Source organism: Lissotriton helveticus, chromosome 9, assembly GCF_964261635.1.
Source record: "Lissotriton helveticus chromosome 9, aLisHel1.1, whole genome shotgun sequence".
Taxonomy (NCBI): domain Eukaryota; kingdom Metazoa; phylum Chordata; class Amphibia; order Caudata; family Salamandridae; genus Lissotriton; species Lissotriton helveticus.
Window position 1 is genome coordinate 1136291165 of NC_136070.1, and position 19673 is coordinate 1136310837.

The 19673-nt window shown below is 47.4% G+C and overlaps 1 protein-coding gene across 8 annotated transcripts in view; it reads right to left on the reverse strand.

Annotated features, from left to right (window-relative positions):
- SLMAP (sarcolemma associated protein) overlaps positions 1–19673 on the reverse strand; it is a 1084481-nt gene that overhangs the window by 211554 nt on the left and 853254 nt on the right. The window lies entirely within an intron of this gene.

Below are 19673 nucleotides of genomic sequence, written 5' to 3' on the forward strand. Positions count from 1 at the left end.
TGCACCGGGGCCCCAAATGTAAAAAATGTTTTCGTAAACAATTGATTATCTGTCTCTTTGTAAATGTTCTCAATATACATGCATAAGGAATTCATGCTTTTGATTTCTATGTGAATGCAACTAAAAAATGATATCAATGTAAAAAAATGTTTTGGGGATTTCAACAATTACCTGTAAAGATTTACATTTACAAGTATATTTGCTATTCGTGTGATTCATTTTTGATATAGGGTTGTTAAATTGTATTCAATGACCTAGAGGGTCACTTTGTGACCATTTGTGGATAGTGCGCAGTGTTGCGACCGTCTTGGTAGCATTTTTCCACTTTTGTCTATTGACCCCTGTTAGACAGCGAGGGTTACACTGCTGCACCAATTGTGTTAAGATTGTTTATTTGTTATCAATATTTGATTACCTTTTGAGTACCTTTAATTGGTGTGCGCTTCCAACCCCACTTCTTTTAACGGAAATGTAGGGCATGGGACCGGAACGTGGTGCAAATGATTAGCACGAACACCCCCTTGCAGTGATTCCCCATCGGTGCGTCACTGCACCTTAGTGCGCCGTCAAAACTAGCCAGAGGTGGCGTGCACGAAGCACACAGTTTGGGAACCAGTGAAAGCTACATTTATGAAGAGTATCTTGTTGACTGTGTGAATGATTGAAAATATATACAGGTAAGACGATAAGTGATTCATTTTCACTACTAAGAACATGGTGACTTAGCATGCCAGCTGCAAAGTGTGTGACCTGATCCAAGAAGGAACGCTGCTGAAATAAATATTGTTAAATTATCGCTGGACTTGCATATGCTTTTGTTTAAACACCACACAAAACAGTCTTTCATATTAGCTATGTGCCACTTTTAAACATGTATATGTGCCCTCTAGGTCAGGGCAAAGCAAACTCTTCTCTTTCCTTCTATCACCAGGTGGCACATCTGTTTACAGTGCATGATATTGCTGGCAGGCAGCTGTGAACCAATGCCGGAATCAAACTCGCATGGCACGTGTTACCAGGAATGAGCATCCAGTTTTGCGCTAGGGGTATAAAATTAAAAGGCACATTCTGCTTGCTTTATATTAAGTACCGTCGGACAGCTTAATCAACAGCTCATCTTTTAGAACCGTGGCAGAGCCCACCGCTTATACAAAAAGACAGTTCTCATTTTAATGCTAACAAATAAATAACTGCACAGCCGCCAAGGACCTCCCTGGGAGCTGGAGATGCAGATGTCTATCTGTATATTGCTAAATAGTGGCATTAAGCCTGTTCCAAGTGTTCTCAAGTTGGCCAGTTTGTAAGACAAATGAATTGACTAAGAAGGGTGAATTAGTCTGGAATCCACAAAAATTCCACTATACACACTTCAGATTCACATCATTCCACTCCATGCCACATATTTACAAACCAATAAAATAAACTCCACAAAATTAAACTCCACACCATGCCACAAAGTTCCACCTCACATAATACCACTATCCTACAAAATGACACTCTAAACACAATTCAACTCCAGATCTTTTCACTACACATAATTACACTGCAACCTACATTTCACGGCAGATATTTACACTCTACAAATCTCTACTAAATTCCAAAGCACATAATTCCACTCCACAAAATAAATTCAACTTCGCAACATGCCACATAATTTCACACCTTATACTACTCCACCCCATGCTACATAATACCACTCCAAACCATCCCACATAATTTCACATACTAAATAATTCAATGCCACACAATTCTGCACTACAAAACAAAATTGCCATCCTCAGAATATCACTCGGTGCCACATAAACGCCACATAATTATACTCAACTTAATACAACATAAAACACCCCACATAAATGCTCTCAATAAAACATACCAGCAATCCACATAAATGCACTGCACACTATAACAATTCCAATAAGCATGGTTTCACTGAACGCCACATAGTTCCACGTCAAACAATTCAACTGTACACATTTCCAATACACACTACATAATTCAATACAAAACATCATATTTCAACTTCACAACACAATTCCACAACACACCACAAACCTCCAATTCACACCACACATTTCCACATCATGCCACAAAATGCAACAGCACAACACAATTCAAATCCACAACATGCCACTACACAACACACCGTGCCATTCAACATAATTAACTCCATAACACACAATCTCACTCCTCATAATTCCATTACAGTTAATACCATGTAATAACTAACCACATAATTCCAAAGCATACCATATATTTCCATTACACAACTCCACAGCCCCAATTGCACACCACACATTTCCACAACACATTATTCCAATACTACACATTTCAACCTCACACTTCCACCAACTCTATCGTCTCTCCCCCTCCTACCCACTGCCCCTCTCATCTCTCCTTCCCACTACCCCTATCACTTCACAATTTCACTGCCCCTTCTCATACAGGCTACCTTCCTGTACATCTTTGCGCTATACACCAGTCCACCACTTGCCCCTCCCCCGCAGGTGCCCCTCGACTCGTCTATCTCTCTTTCTCTATCCTTTCTATCATGCACTCTTCCCACCTCTCTCATATTAGTTCACTTCATGTCTTCAAGCACAGTTTCTTTCCCATGCCTTTCAACATTTACATCAGTCAAACCCACGCTTTCCTCATCTTCTTGGGGTGTCTTCTATAAACACAAGTGCCCCCTCTTTTTATCCAACTATGGCCTGCTCTCCCCTACTTTCTCTCTTTCTCGCATACTCTTTCTGCTCCTGTCTGGAATTCATTCACCACTTCGTGCACAAACTACTTCTCCCTCTCTTTCTTCCTTTCTATCTATTCTGTGCATCTTTTGCGCCTATCTATTTCACCATGCCATATAATTGCACTACACAAATACACTACACCCCACACAAATCCACAACTAAAAATTCCAATACTACACACATAATTCCACTCCAAACCATATACATCCACTTCACTCCAAACCAAAACACATGGGTAAAAGGCATGGTCATTTACAAAGCCAATAGCTCTAACTCTTGCAAATGCAAGACCTATTGCATTGCAAATGCTTATTTTTGTTGGTGGTTCACAATAATCTATGAGAGTCCATGTAACAAAATACTTTCCAACCACTTTACCACAGTGTAAACACAATCAATCTAGAAAAAGATATAGATAAAAAAAGCCATAGATATATTATAAAAACATATATGTGTGTGTATGTTAAGGTTTAAACTAGAACTTGCGCCCGCCATGTACTGCTTAAGACACCACACATTATATCACTCAAGATATGCTCTATGACATAATTTATGACATCGCTGATGACATTTCAAATGACATCATTGATGACATCACTGATGTAATCATCCAATGAGTGTGCTAGTTTGTTTATTTGATAGTTTACATAGTGGCGGGTAACTACCATATTATTGTTTTACCTTATTTTGTTCAGCCTCTGTCCAGCTGATTGGTGTAAATGTTTACAAAACGCATGATCTTCTAATTCATCAAAGGTGTGTAGAGGTATTGAACACCTTATAAATCTTTGAATTGAAGAGTAACTGTGCAGATGCAAGTCGACGACTCGTGTCCAGTATGTTCTACATAAGTTTTTTGGTTCAGCAGAACATTTTTTCGACAGGGCATAGATTCTATATAGTAGATATATAGTATTGTAAGCAGCCTTGAGGTATTAGACAAAGTCTTAGCATGCCAATTTCTACATAACACAGAAGACTATGTTCACCAGGTACTAACCTGAAGACGTGCTTTTTTTTGCTTCAGAAGAGCTATCTGTAAAGTTTTCACCACAGTATGAAGGCTACAGACAGTATAATCTTCAGCACCTTAAGACTCTGGTTATTTTAAGCGAATACTGTCTTTTTTTGACAATTGCTGCATATAGTGCACACGGTTCTTAGCAGATACTTTCGAATACTCTGTGATGTATTTTTCATGAGAGTTTCACTATTTGCAAACAGTGTGGTACAGATTAAACCAGGTGTCTCCAACAAGTAGCTCGTGAGATACTAGTACCTCTACAGCTACCTTGGAGTAGCTCTCCTCTATACAGTTGAGCCTATAATTATACAAGCTTTTGCTTGCTTGAATTTGTATATACATACCAAAAATAAAAAGCATGTATTTGAGACGAAAATGTGTGTATTTTCAGAACACAAACTGATATTTGGAAAAAATTGGATGACTTTTCAAAATGTATTTAAAGCTATTTGAGTTGGCGAAATGTATTCCTCATATTATGAACTTGGTGCTGAGGGACTTCAGCTATGGCTTTTATGTATTACCCAAGTAGGAATATTCCAAATCAATAATGCTTTTTTACTTTACTGCTCGCGATCCTGCCTAATGTAAAGATATGAGCACTGGTGATAATCTTGGATGGGGTGATCAGTATTACATTACTAATATCAGTAGCTCTGGGTGATTTTCACTGAACTCAAGTAGCTCTTATTACAGAAAAGGTTGTAGACACACTGGAGCAAATTCTCTCCATACTACAAAAGCTGTTTACAGTACCCACTCTTCTGCACACATTAACTTCATTTCTCAATGGAGGTTCAGTGACTGTGAGGGGTTTGATACAGCTTTCAGTAGTAGAGCATTCATTTTGGAACATATGTTGACTATATTGAGGAGCTTAGTTTTCTCTGGATAGTTTTATACATACTGAAAACCATGTGCAATTAGGGTTTCCCATATATCTGTGGTTGATTGTTAATGGGATCTAGGCTACCCATGAAGTGCATGGTTTACAGTTAATGTTGCACATAGGATGACATTATTGATGCAGCATATCATTTTGAGCTATTTTGTACTTACTTTCAGACTTCTAATGCCATACTAGTTTATAGAGTAATGTGCACAAAAGAAGCTTGGATGAGGTCATCAATGACGGCATTTGAGATGGCATTTATGGCATCAGTGATTTTTTAAACCTAAACTAACCCCCCCCTCCCCAGTAGCTGTGCGCTGCAGTGGGTTGGCTACAGGGCTCGGCCATGTCCATCCTACCTGGAAGCAGCCAACACTGCGCCCGGCCTTTTGTTGTGTGGGGTTGGCCACAGGGCTTGGCTTAAGGTACCGCTGAATTGCTACTTTTAGTAAAAAAAAAAAATATATATATGTATATATGACACCATGTTAATAGAATAAACATCATTTGAAAAGCACATACCTTAGGAGTCCGTGTCCATGTGGTACAAGCAGAGCACTTTAGCTGGGACTGATAATATATATACCCCAGATCCCCAAAACACACAGGGCCTAGAGTATCTCTACCTTGCCATTGATTTATTTTTTTAAATACAACAAAGGACAGGGGACTAAGTTCCTGAGTCCTGTAATGGCTGCCAGCAAAAAAATAACTTCATGTTGCTCGCAGCCAATCAAAGTGCTCGCTCCCGTGAAAGCTCGTCTCCTGTTGGAGCGAATTGGCTTAGGGGGGAAAAAACTCCTGGGGTCAAACAGAACGCTCTAGTTTTTAAAATTGGCTTTGAGTGACTCATGATAGTCCTTCGAACCCAACCCATCCAGGTATACAATTATTTCAAAACCTTAATATTTCAGAAACTACTGAACTGATTTACACCAAATCACGAAAAGCACGCTTTCTGGGTCAATATCTAGCGTTCAGCCAAATTTGGTGTAATTACATTTAGCAGTTTTTGTGATACCAATTTACTAAAAAAAGTTGATTTAAAATGCTTAGGGATTTCCGTTTTGGGACAACCGCTTGGCCCCCACCTGACAAATCAGCTCAACACTTTCCATGCACAAACTAGGCAAAAAAGATTAACTTTCTGTAACATTTTGTGGAGATTCGACAAACTGTGCCAAAATTATTAGCTGAACAACAAAAGACATTTCTTATGAAAATGCTGACCTAACTAGAACTACTCGGGGGAGACGGAGAGGGACGGGGAGAGGGATTTGCTGGATGAGGGCTGCAAACACTTTTTTTCAGCAATCTTGAAACGTACAAGTCACCACTGAGTGGCAAGTTTAGCACTATGAAGAAAAAAAAAATACACAGCTATGGGAAACCAATCTTAAACATGACCAGGGTAAAGGGCAGAGATGCCCAAAAAAGTAGAAAACATAACATCCCTGAGTAAAAGCAAGTTTTCTAAGCATCATTTGGAGCAGACTGGCAAGCTCACCAGCTGCCATTTTAAGTGCCGAATTTGACTGTCATTTTGTGCCTGATTCAGGAGCCACTAGCAAGTTTAAGGCATTGAAGAAAAAAATAACTTAAAAAAAAATAAACACCACCACGTACACGCAAAACTAACCACGTAAATGAATGCCCGGCTTACCGTAGTATGCAGGAGGTAGTGAACAGGTCATCTTTTGTCCATTTCCCACTGAGCAGCACCCACTGCAGGTTGGGCACAGAGCTTGGCTGCTGACAGCACCGCTGTCAACCCATCTATTTTACAGCTAAAGCCTGTGTGCAATGGGGGTAGAGTGGTCACAGGGCCTGGCCACCAAAAGCTGTGCTACGTGAGGGGTGTATATCTCTGGAAATCAAGAAAATAAAAGAAGAAAAACTATACAACAGAAATGGTGAAACTGGGGGGCGTGGGTAGGCGCCGACAGAGATGGCTGTCTGATCAGAGGGCTCCGCGCTCCCGAGCCTTCTCCCCTGCGAAATCCGACCTTAAATCCGGATAATCCTACACTTGAGTGACGGCGCTGAGTTGGCCGGCGGAGGGAGCATCTGCGGTCTGCTTCTGGCCTCGCTGCTCCTCTCCGCTGCTGAACAGCACCCCCTGCCCTTAGAGACCGGGTGCCTGCCCGGAACGAGAGTGCGACGTGGGCGGCTGCCGGCTTCAGGACAGGCCCCGGCTTCGAGGCCGAGTCGGGCGTGGGGGTGCCCAACTCGGCTGTTGCTGAGGGACAGACCGGGCAGTGCTACAACATCGGAGCTGCACCGGAGAGGCGGCACGGCTCCCCTACAATCAGCGGAAATTGGAGCGGGGGTCCGGCATGCAATCTACTGAGGCCCTTGGAGGAGGGCGCTGCGGCCTTCACGGACCAGGGAGGTCTCGCTACCTCCCAGGCGCCGGGCCCAGAAACACGGCGGAAGACGGCGGCGGGGGGTGCAAACAACGGGCGTCACCTGTCGCCACCTCGAGGGCCCAGGGAATAGTGGGGCAATTGTGCACCTGCCAGTGGGGGCCTGCTGGGTGTGCCTGGCTGAGGCACCGGACCAGGATCTACATTGCCGACCAACAGGGCAAGTGAGTGGCAGCCCTCTGGGGAGTGTAGACTGCACCTTATGAACTACCACTGCTGGCTTGTGACCATTCGGAGCCATAGATTAGGCGATAACCGCTGGCTGTGCGGAGTGCATGCCCCTGCCGCGGCACTGCGGTGAATGAGCAGGGGGGACGTGGACAGGCCGAGAGCCCGACCGGCCGGCGCGTAAGACACAGCCCACCCCCGTGGGGGACCAGCTGAGCGGAGAGGTAGAAGATAGTCGCTCTGGGGGGGGGGGTTCCAGGTTTCCCCACAGAAACTGTGAACAAGATACCGTCGTCATGCGGCCCAAGCAAGGTGCGGCCTCCCAGACTAACAAACTAGACAAGTACACTGTGCAGAAGGGCACGCCGCAGGCGACGGCGATGGCCGGAGACTAGTCGGGCCCGCAGGAACCGTCGTTGGCATCCATAATGGCGGCAATCCAGTCGCTCGGTGCCACCCTAGAGACCAAAATAGACAAGGTGTCCATTGAGGTGAACCTCCTTCGCGTGGACCTCAACAAGACGTCTGAGAAGACCAAAGCTAACGAGGCCAGAATCGCGGAGCTACAGACGTCGACCAAGGCACTGGAACAGCGTGTGAACGGATTAGTGCATCAACACCGTCAATTGGCCCTCCGGCTGGAGGACCAGGAAGGACAGGCACGGAAGAGCAACATACGTCTGGTGGGGGTGCCGGAAGGGCTGGAGGGGCCTAGCATGGAACTCTTTGTCGAGGACTTGATCCTCAATCACCTAAAGCCCAAACGCCTGTCCAACATCTTTACGGTGGAGCGGGCGCATCGGGCGCCCATCCCGAAGCCTAAACCAGGGGCACCGCCAAGGACAATCATCGCCAAAATCCTAAACTATAGGGACCGCGACGCAATACTGCAGACAGCCAGGCAGTCTGGGGACTTACAGTATGAAAACGCCACAGTCTGTTTTTTTCCGGACTTTACTCTTCAGGTCCAGCGAGAGCGGCGATCCTTTGTGGCAGTGAAGGCAGCGTTGAGGGAGAGAGGCATCAAGTACATGATGTTTTTTCCTGCCAAGCTCAAGGTCTTAGCTGGGGGCAAGTCCCTATTCTTCACTTCGCCAGCGGAGGTGCAGGACTGGATTGACAGGGAGGCGATGAGACCTCGCGATAGGGCTGGAGGTGAGAACTGGAGAGACACCCAGGCAGTATCCCCTGGGTCGGCTGCAGGAGGGTCGGAGGAGGACGGACAGAGCCAGCGCTCCTGGAGATCCAGATCGGCAAGCCCTAGGTGGGGAACCCAGCGTGAAGCGGATGAACACTGAAGATTGGGGTCACGACACACTGGATCGGCATACAATGTACTGTACTACTGAGGTGCTGCCGGTAAGGGGGTTGAGATCCACCGTGTGAGTCTCGATCCGAGGGTGGGGGTGGGGGGGGGGTTGGGGAGTACGTTATCCCCGGCAGTGAAGGGGTTGTGGCCCCGTACGGAGGTCACTGTTGAGGGTCCTCCCCTCTCCTGATACTTCGTGACTCTTTGAGTCCCACTGAGGAACTGTGACAATGCCAACGGACCCGAGTGTCAGGCGCATAGTGGTCCATTCTCCATTGTGATGCAATGTAGGATTTCATGTTCATCGTTCTCCTTTTGTGTGTGGGGGGGGGGGTTACGGGTGGCGGGGGGGGGCCGGGGCCAGTGCACGCTCCTGGCAGAAGGTCCATTGGAAAGGGAAGACAGGGTATTTTGAGTTGTTTCTTCCTCTTCCAGGTTGTGTGCTGGGCGAAAGGCACTCTGCTAATTGGGGATGTGGGTAATTTGGAGCCTACGGAGCAGGGCAGCAGGGAGGGGGGTGGGGATGGGGGTGTTGGGGTTGGGTGGGGATGGGGGTTGGGGGGGCGGGAGGGGGATGGGTTTGTTTGGTGTTGTCACAGATGATTGCAATGATTGTACTACGGTGTGGTGCCAGGGGCATCGGAGCTTTATATGCAGTTCAGAATGTCTACTACTATGAAGTGGGATAAAAGCTCTAGAATTTTGAGTTGGAACGTCAACGGACTATAGTGTTGCAATTCCTTAAAAGACACACACCAGACGTGGTACTCCTACAGGAGACCCATCTTCTTGGCAACACTTGTCATGCGCTTAGCAGATTTGGTTATTCCCTTGTTATCCATGCAGGCTTTACTTCTAGCTCCCTGGGGGTTGGTATTATGATACGTCGGGGCCTTCCTTTAGTCATAGATCACACATATACGGATCCACTTGGTCGCTATGCTGCCGTCTCGGGTAGATGGGAGGGTCGTAGGGTAAACCTAGTGACTAGCTACATTCCGCATGGGCTTCAGACCCAGTCTTTCCAGGCCTTGGGGAAATTGCTCCTCTCCCTTCCGGAGGGTCAGCTCTATGTGGGGGGCGATTTTAATGCAGTGGTCTCAGGACATTGTGATAGACATCCCCCAAGGGACATATCTTCCAGCCAGACCTGGTTAGCTGATTTCATTGACACATTCGGCCTCACCGACCTTTGGCGCTTCAAACACCCGACCGACAGGCAATACACTTTCTTTTCGGGTCCGCACCACTCTTTCTCCCGTTTAGATTATATCTTTGCGCCCTTCCAGTGTGACATGGTTGTTCAGGAGGCTACTCACTTGGCGCGTGGTATATCTGACCACTCCCCTCTCTTGATCCACCTGACGATCGGAGACCAGCGGGAGGGCAGAATAGCTCCGATTAACGCCTGATCTCTCCGTAACCCAGACACACATAAGGCCCCCGCGATAGCGATCGAACGTTATTTTGAGGACAACGAGGGTACAGAGGTCTCCTCGGTTGTATTGTGGGAGGCGTTTAAAACGGTCCTGAGAGGGGAGGCCCTGTCAGTAATAGCGGGCCACCGCAAGGAGCGGGAGGCACAGATGCTCAAAGTGGAAGGTGACTTGCATGACTTTGAGGCGGCTGTGTTTTCTGGGAGCGACCCGGAGGGAACACACCAGTTGCACCTCAAACGAGCTGAATATAAGGCACTGGCAACTGATGCAGCACGAACTACCCTTAGGGATAGGGAAGGCAGGCTTTACAACCAGGGAAATAAGGCAGGCAAGCTTATTGCATGGCTGTATAAAAAGCAGCAGACGCAGAAGGTGGTTGCGGAAATTTCGACCGAGTCGGGAACAGTCATCACCGAACCCCGCGAGGTGGTTAAGGAGTTTGAGCGCCACTACTGAAGGGTGTACAGTAGAGAGTCAGACCGGCCGGAAGAAGACTCGGTGGACTTGTTGGCCGGCATCCGCATGCCTGCCCTCACAGATACTGAGAGGGAAACTCTTGAGGCTCCGCACTCTGTGGAGGAGCTTAGTAGGGCCATTTGTGACCCACGCTCTGGAAAGGCCATGGGACCCAATGGGCTCCCGGTCGAACTTTATAAGCTCAAATCTGACGGCCTCAGTCCATATCTTAAGCGGATGTTTGAGGAAAGCAAGGAGCAGGGTCTACTACCTCGAGATCAACGGATAGCCACCATCGTTGCCATCCCTAAAGAAGGCAAACCTAAAAACTATAGGCCTATATCTCTGCTTAATTCAGAACCCAAGATACTGGCTAAGGTTCTCGCAAACAGGCTCCATCCGGAATTGTCGACGCTGGTTCATCCGGACCAGTCGGGCTTTATGCCACATCGCAACACTGCTCCTAATCTCCGCCGGATCCATGGCGTGTTGGGGCGCTGCCACACCATTCGGGAGGATGCCGTGCTAGTGTCACTAGATGCAGCCACGGCGTTTGATACACTGGAATGGCCATATATGATAGAGGTCCTCCGGAAAATGGGTTTTGGGCCCGAATTCATTGGCTAGGTCCGCCTCCTCTACTCTGAGCCATTGGCCCAGGTTACGGTCAACAACAAGCTTTCCGAGGTATTCACTTTGGAGAGAGGGACGCGCCAAGGGTGTCCCCTCTCGCTGCTGCTTTTTGCTCTGTCCTTGGAGAAATTAGCTGCCTGGATCCGACAAGACCTCTCTATCACAGGGCTCCGCTGGGTGGACGGTTGGGAGGACAGAATTTCGCTTTACGCGGACGACATCCTCCTATACCTCACTAGCCCCCGTTAATCGCTTATGGTGGCCATGGGCATTTTCACAAGTTTCGGAAGAAACTCCGGCTACAGTATAAATTGGGGCAAGTCCGTACTCTATGTTCTTCACGGTGACCCACCGGTGGTGCCCCGCCACTGCCCGATCCAGATAGCTACAGATGGGTTTAAGACTGCGAGCATTCGGTACGATAGGAACCTCCTGCCTCCTTTGCAGCGGTTCAGGAAGGACTCGGCCGTGTGGCGGAAACTCCCACTGTCCCTGCTGGGCAGGGCGTCCCTTTTTAAAATGATGGGGCTGCCGAGATTCCTGTATGCTTTACTGAACCACACTGATTTGGTGCCACAGTCATATTTTGCCTCACTCCGGGAGCTTATCTCCTTTCAGAAGTTGACGCTTGGCTGGTATGATGGGGGCATTGCGCTCCCCGATATCCGTAAATATTACTGGGCTGCGCACCTCGCGGCCATCAACCAGGGCACATATTGTGATGGTAACGACCCGGGGTATGGACTGGACCGTTGGCTTTTCCCGGGGGGGAACTACGAGGCTGCGTTATATTCTAAGCCTGGCAGGTTCCCGCTTACCGGCCCCACCAAACGCTTCTGAACGATTGGGTAACCTAAACCGCACCAAGGGGTTCCATAACTGGGACCGGATTGGGATCTCCCGCATTCAAGATCTCTGGGGCCCTGAGGGGGTTGTGCCCTTCGCCTCCCTACAGCAGACATATGAGCTTGCCCAGAAAGAATACTTCCGCTATTTACAGGTCCGTCACTCCCTCCAATCCAACATCCCCCCGGGAACCCTCCCCCCAGCATCCTCCCCCCTGGAAGACAGATTATTGGATGGTCACCTTCCCGATCACGCCATTTCCCTCACATATAAAAAGATCATTAATAATTCCCCTGATTTATTACATACTTTGAAAAGGAAGTGGGAGTCGGACAGGTTGGAAATAGATGAGGAGGAGTGGAACAGTGCGCTGGCGTCCCCTAAGGAGGTGGCCATATCGGCTAGGCTTCATCTGATTCAATCGAAAATACTCCATTGAGTTTACATTTCGGGGACAAGGTTGCAACTCATGGGCCGTAGTTCTGACGGGCTTTGTCGGAGGGGCTGTGGCGAGGTAGGGACGTTTCTTCATATTTTATGGGAATGTCCACTGCTACAGGTCTACTGGCAACGAATACACCAGTGCATGCGCGAGGTTTTGGGGGGGGGGGGTGGAGCTACGGGTGGAGGCGAAAAGATGTCTGCTGAATATATGGGAGCCTACTGATTTGCCGCAACGGGGTAGAACCTGGGCCACACTTGGGTTTGTTATTGCAAAACGCAATATTGCTAGATTGTGGGGGGTTGGGGCCTCCAAAGATTGGTCCATGGAAGGCAGACATGGACTGGTGCATGCTCCAAGAAAAGACAGTTTACGTCGCCAGGGGCTGGTATTTGGTCTAGCTGGAACGAGTATAGGGGTAATATATGCGAACCCCCCGCGACGGCCAGGGTTGACGAACCACTCGCAATGCTGACTGTATGATGTAATCATGTGTATTGTAAGGCTTACGATTTGTGAATTCATATGCTCTGCCTCGGCTCCCTTCTGGTACAATTGTAAATCCTATACTGTATGATTGTGCTATACACCACTTTTTCTTACGCAGTTGATAAAAAGTAAAAAGAAAAAAATAGAAATGATGAAACTGGCACTGGTAGGGCATGGTCAGATGCTTCCGTAAAGGAACAGTGCCACCTTCCCACCTCCATCGGCTGCAACATATATAGTTACATTGCCGACCTTTGTCCTCGTTTAAAAAAGTATGTGAAAGATTTATCTTTTCCCTCCTTAAACAGACACTATTTTATATTGTAATTAAAAAAAAAAAAAATTTATGAAATTCAGTTATTTTATAGCCCTTGTTATAGGTTGTCATAATTGTTATAATTGTGGTGTAAAAATACCTTGTCTGAAGGAACAGCGTGCTTACTGTAAATATTTCATACAGTGATGAGGAATCATCTGTGTTGACTAACCTTATCAGTGCCTTTAGAGCTTTCAATACAATGCATAGGTGTATTTATTGCTTTCTAGTAAGTGCAACATTCTGTGATGAAAGGAGGACAGTGAAAGAGTAGCATCTGGGAGTTTACATGCATTGCACAATCATTGTTAGTGAACAACTTATCAATACAGCTTGATGAATGTGTTCAGTTTTTTTAATCTAAATATCACTTCCCAATGCAGCTCTTGAATCCCTTTTTCTAGTAACTGGTGTTAAATTGTCAAAACAGCTAGGTGAGAACACATCATAATGTCAAAACTGAACAAGTTACTTACCTTCAGCAACCCCTTATCTGATAGACACAGAATCCTTATATTGGAATTATCCCCAGGAGTCAGGCTGTATCCAGAATTATTCGTGAGCAGTACCCCTGTGTGCCGGTAGGTGGCACCGTTGGCTCTGCGTGGCAACGTCCCCACAGGAAGTGACGTGCACGGTGCCTAGCGTGCGGACGTTAGTTTTTATTCAAGACTCTCCACACCAAGAGAAAAGCCCTGTCCCTAGAAATCCGTTCGCAGAGCAGGGAGAAGGGGTGAGTGGGTAACATATCTGCATCTAGACCGTCTCTACCAGATAAGTCCTTATTAAAGGTAAGTAACTTCTGATAAAGACTGCTAGCTGAAGATTCCTTACCTTAGAATAGATACCCAAGCAATACCTCCTCGGAGGTGAGTCTGCGAAATAATTTCATGCCAAAAGTCCTGCAGGACCGAACAGGCAAAATGCCTGTCCCGACGGACCTAACTTTCCAGATAGTAGTGCTTTGTGAACGTGTGCAAACAGGCCCGCATTGCTGCCTGGCAGATGTACAGGTTTGAGACACTGCATGCTAATGCAGTAGTTGCAGCTTGGTCTTGGTGCATTGGGCATGCAAACTCTCTGGGGGTTGCTACTCAGCCAATGCGTAGCAGATTGTAATGCAGAGTACGATTCAACAGTAGATGGGCCGTTTCTGAATTTTCCTTCTTTGCTCCGAGATACCCAACAAAGTGTTGGTAGTCCAGCCAGAACTCTTTTGTCAAATCAATGTAGAATGACAATGCTCTTTTTAGGTAAAGGCAAGGAAGGCATTGCTCCTCCTTAGAGGGATGCGGCAGAGCTTGAAAGGTAGGCAGAGTGATGGACTGGCCTACACGAAAAGGAGTGACAACTTTCAGTAGAAAGGAAGCTCTAGTACACTAAACCAGCTTGTCTGGGTATATGGTCAGGTACAGAGGCTTGGATGACAAAGCCTGAAGCTCACGGACCCTCTGTCAGAAGTTTTGCCACGAGGAAGGATGTCTTGATTGCATGGAGCCTGAGAGGACAGTTGTGCTATGGCTCAAAGGGAGATCACGTCAGAAATAGAAGGACGAAATGGAGGTCCCATTAAGGCATAATGAAGGGCGAAGGTGGAAACGTGTTGCAACACTTTCAAAAACCTTTTCAACCCAGGGGATTTGAACAAGGATGGCTGATCTGGCAACCACAGAAGGGTTTAGATAGCAGAAAGATAGCCCTTTAAAGTGCCCTAAGCAGAGCCCGGCTGGGCAAGAGAAAGGATGTCAGCTTACTGCTCCTAATTGTAGACCTCACCTTCTGGGCTTGGCATCCTTGCTTGGTATTATACTAGACAATAGTCTGAACATCAAAAAGCAAATTACCAACTCAGCATCTTAAAGAAGCTCAAACCCTTTCTCCCGGCCCAAGACCTAAAGGTTGCAGTGCAAGCATTAGTGATTGCAATGCTGGACTATGGCAGCGCAATGCTGTGTGGCTTGCCCAGAGGGAAAACGGCTCAGCTTAGGGTGGCCCTCAATTCTGCCGCTAGGCTCATAATGGGAACTAAAAAATACAACCACATCTCTCCGGACCTGCTGGCCCTGATGGGGCTCCCATATGAAGCTCGGATACAGTTGAAAATTGCATGCATGGCACACAAAGCCATCCACTTCAAGACCCCATGGTACCTCACCCGGAAATTGGAGCTCTCATGAGGTACAAGAGCCTCCAGAAGTGCCAGCACCCTTTTACTCAAACCACACAAATTCAAGAAGAAAAAGACTTACAATCTATGCATCTCAGGCATGGCACCAGGGATCTGGAACTCTCTCTCCCCCTGAAGTCAGGGTGATCCCTTCCACTGTCCACTTTAAAATGGAAGTCAAAGGAATCTTGATGAAGAAACATCTACCTCATTCCACCTTCTCCACTTGACCCAGGTCCATAGCTGATGTGTGTAGCCCAGAGGCCTTGCTGGCATGCCTGCTGGGCATTTTTTTTTAAATGTTGTACTTTTCAATTTTTTTACTCAGTATGTTTACTTATACCCTCCTGGCTGCATAATCTGTAAAGCGCTCTGATACCCTCGGTGGCCATGCTTGCGTTATATAAAACTTTATACATAAATACAAATAAAGAGAAGGACTTGAGAGGGGAGCAGAAAGTGTCTCAACCTGTTTCTCTGCATAGTATGCCAGAAACTTTCCCCAACGGCAGGCATATACAGTATTGGTAGAGGGACATCTGGCTGCCAAGATAACATTGCACACTTAAGGCGGAAAGTCGAAATCTGTCAACTGTTGCAGCTCAATCTCCATGCATGAAGGCAGAGTGTTGATATGTTTGGGTGGAGAATCATCCCCTTCTGCTGTGGCAGAAGATCCTCCGTATTTGTTGCAGTATCACATGGCAGTGGTTTTGTCCTTGAAAACACCTGCACAAACCTTCCCTTGGAAGGCAGAGACGCTTTTGATGCCCACAGGATCACCCGAGGCTCCAGAAGGTTAATGTGGAGTCCAGATTACACCGGATATCTGAGGCCTCTCATCTCCACCTCTCCCACATGGCTGCCCCACCCCAACAGTGGTGCATCTGTCACCACTGTCAGATTTGGTTGAGAAAGGGAAACAGGTCTGTCGCTGAACCAATTGTGGTTCACTAACCCCCACTGCAGATTATTTACAGTTCCCTCCAAGGACTGTCGGAGAGCTTCCCTGTATACTGTGCCCACTGGATCCTCAGGTGCCACTGCAGAGCCCGCATATGCCAGCTGGCGTGTGTCACAAGCTGGATGCCATGAGGCCCAACAGCCTCAGAGTCAGTCTCACCGAAATCTAGGATGGAGGCTGAAACTGCGGTTTCATAATATCCTGTACTGGTTGTGTGGGTGGAGGCTCGAAATCGTACCATGTCCAGAACGGCTCTGATGAAATAGAGCGCCCGAGAGAGTCAGGTGTGACTTTAGTACATTGATAGTGAATCGCAGCGAGTGCTGGAGCTCTGCCATAGTCAAGAGGTGGGAGCCCACATTTAACAATCAGACGTCGAGAAAGGTGAAGACTGGCACCTCTGATCTCCACAGATGAACTGCAACCCACGCCATCACCTTGGTGAACACCCGAGGGGCACTGGTAAAGCCAAAAGGGAACACAGTGAACTGAAAATGCTCGTAGCCCACCATGAATCGCAGGTAACGCCTGTGGGAAGGAAGGACAAGAATGTGGAAGCATGGGTCCTTCAAGTCCAACACTACACTCCAGTTTCCCAGGTCCAGGGCAGACATTACTTGAGCGTGAGTGTTTTGAATTTCTCCTTCTTCAGAAAAAATTGAGAGGGCGCAGACCTAGGATAGCATGAAGTCCCCGTCTTTTTTGGGCACCGGAAAATAGCAGGAGTAACAAGCAAGACATACTTCTGGTGTCAATACCCTCTCTATGGCTTTCTTGACCAAGAGAGAAGCTACTTCCAGGCAGAGCAAGGAGAGAAAGGTATCCTTTCAGCCTGTTGCAAGTCGGTGGTGTGAGTGGAGGAGAAGTGGGTGGTGTGAGTGGAGAAGTTACTAAGGGGAGGGAGTAGCCCCTTTGGAAAATCTGAAGAACCCAACAGTTTGATTCTATTGACCTCCAGAGGGGCAGGAGATGACATATTCTTCCTCCCTCTTGGTGCCCATGATGGTAGCATGGCAAACTAAAGGGGTTTGGTGGCAGCCGGGGAAAGGGGCGGGGGGAATGGGAGGACTGGCATGACCTCTTGCTGCCCGACTTATTGGGGTCTGGGGGCAGAGGCTAAGAAGCTTGAAAGTCATGGTGACTAGGCAGGTAAAGAGGCAGCCGGAAGCCCCTTCCATGGCTTCGAGAGGACTGAAAAGCAGACTGCTATTGGCAAGGGGTCAGGGAAAGGCCCAAGGACCTGACTGTAGCTCTGCTATTCTTTTGGTGCTCCAGCACAGAGTCTGCCTCAAGATGAGAAAAGAGATGGGAGCCATCAAAGGGTATCTCCATAAGTGAACTTGGACATCCCCAGAAAAGCCAGTCATCCTCAGCCAGGCGTGGCGCCGAAAGGACACTGACTAAGAAACCACTCTGCCTAGCCAGTTGGTCATATCCAGCACACATATGCTCATGAACCTGGCTGCATCTCTCTCGTCTGTCATAGTTTGGGAAAGTATGGACCGGGCCTCCTCCAGGACCATGGTAGGCATCTGTGCCCAGGAATCCCATAGTGATTGGGAGTAATGGTCCAAAAGGCATGCATGTTTACAGACCGCAGTGCAGCGCTGGTGGAAGAAAACATTTTCTTTCCTAGGGTATCCAGCCTCTTGCATTCCCTATCCGCTGGAGTGTTAGGGAATGCGCTAGGATTTACACAGGCGATGTAAGCTTGAACCACCAAGACCTCTGGGGTAGGGTATTGCTTGAGAAAAGTGCAGTCCTCTGGGGCAGGGCGGTTGCAGCTGCGGGCACCCTCCCTGTTCACAGGAGCCCATGTGCAGAGTGTGGACCAAGTCCCAAGCAGGTTGTCCGTGAGGGGTTCATTACAGGGGAGAAACTGTACTGAGGGGGGTAATCCTGGCTGAAGCACCTCTGTCAAGACATAGGTCTTGACTGCCCCTAAGGGTAGGCTCACGTCAAAGACCTAGGCCGCCCTACTCACCACCATAGCAAAAGAGGCTCCCTACTCTATAGCCAAAGTTAGAGGAGAGACCATGCTGGTATCTAGAGTTAGGGTCTAGGGGCTGGTATACTCCAGGGTCTTGCGACCCCTCCCAATCCTCCCAGAGTCACAGCCTATAGGAAAAGGGCTCAGGCTCTGACCTGGAAGGTATGGCTGCCATCGGCTCAGAGCCGGCATAGGAAGATGCCCCTCTGACTCCATATCAGATTGGGGGATGAGAATGGGGATAGCGCAAGGAAATGTTGAAGTTGTAAGACCAGCGCCAGTATGGATACATCAGTGGATCGAATCGGCTGACAGAAGCTTGGATGGACTTGCTGGCAGAGAACCAGTGGGGGCCCCTTTTGAACCTGCAGGGCCCGAAGACGCGCCAGAGGAAATGGGCCAGCCAAATATGGGGCGCATGGCCTCACAGAACTCACTAAGTTGGGCAGGGGGCGCTCCGGCTCCTGGAAACTCGGGGAGGTGCTGAACTGGAAAAAACATTTTGAACATATGAACAATAATTTGTTCAATATGTCATTTACTATGACCTCGGGCAAAGAAAAGATCATCTTTTTAGATGTAGAACTGTTTGTGGCCAATGACTAGATGAACTGCAAGCCACACAGGTAGAGTAAGTCCTGTAACTCAGTGTTGCACGCTACTAGTGCACACCCTAGAGTTCAAGTCAACGCAATTCCTTATGGCGAGGTTTATAGGGCGCGTAGAAATTGCAGTAATGATGAAGACTTTGTTAACTGTGCAAACAATATTGAATTTAGGTTCCTGTCTCGAGGATATGACCCTAATATAGTAGGCACTGCTAGAAAAAGAGCGTTGAAACTACCTAGGAGCGACACATTGAAAACCAAAAGCAAGCTCAATAGTACATCAACTTCGCTGGTCACAATGGTCACTAATTACCACCCTTGGTCTCAGAAGATTTACAACATTTTCAAAAAACATTGGTATCTGCTAACTTCAGATCCGAGTTCCCATGTGACTAGGACCCCGGGTATTATCTATCGAAAGGGACACACATTACGTAACATTATGAGCCCCAGCTACCCTAAATCTAAAGCTGGAGAACTGACTTGGCTGCACACACTCAATATGGGTTCATGTAGGTGTGGCAATTTCAGCATGTGCCGATTAGCCCTACATGGCAAACTAGAGTTTGAATATAATGGTTCCATCAAATATCAAATTAAACAACATATAGATTGCTCTACTAAATTTGTAGTGTATGAGATTTTATGTGAATGTAAAAAATCTACATTGGTAGTACTATACGATGCCTTAAAGACTGTAAGAACATTTTAGAGCATTACGGAATCAAGATGCCAGATATCCTATAGTTGCACA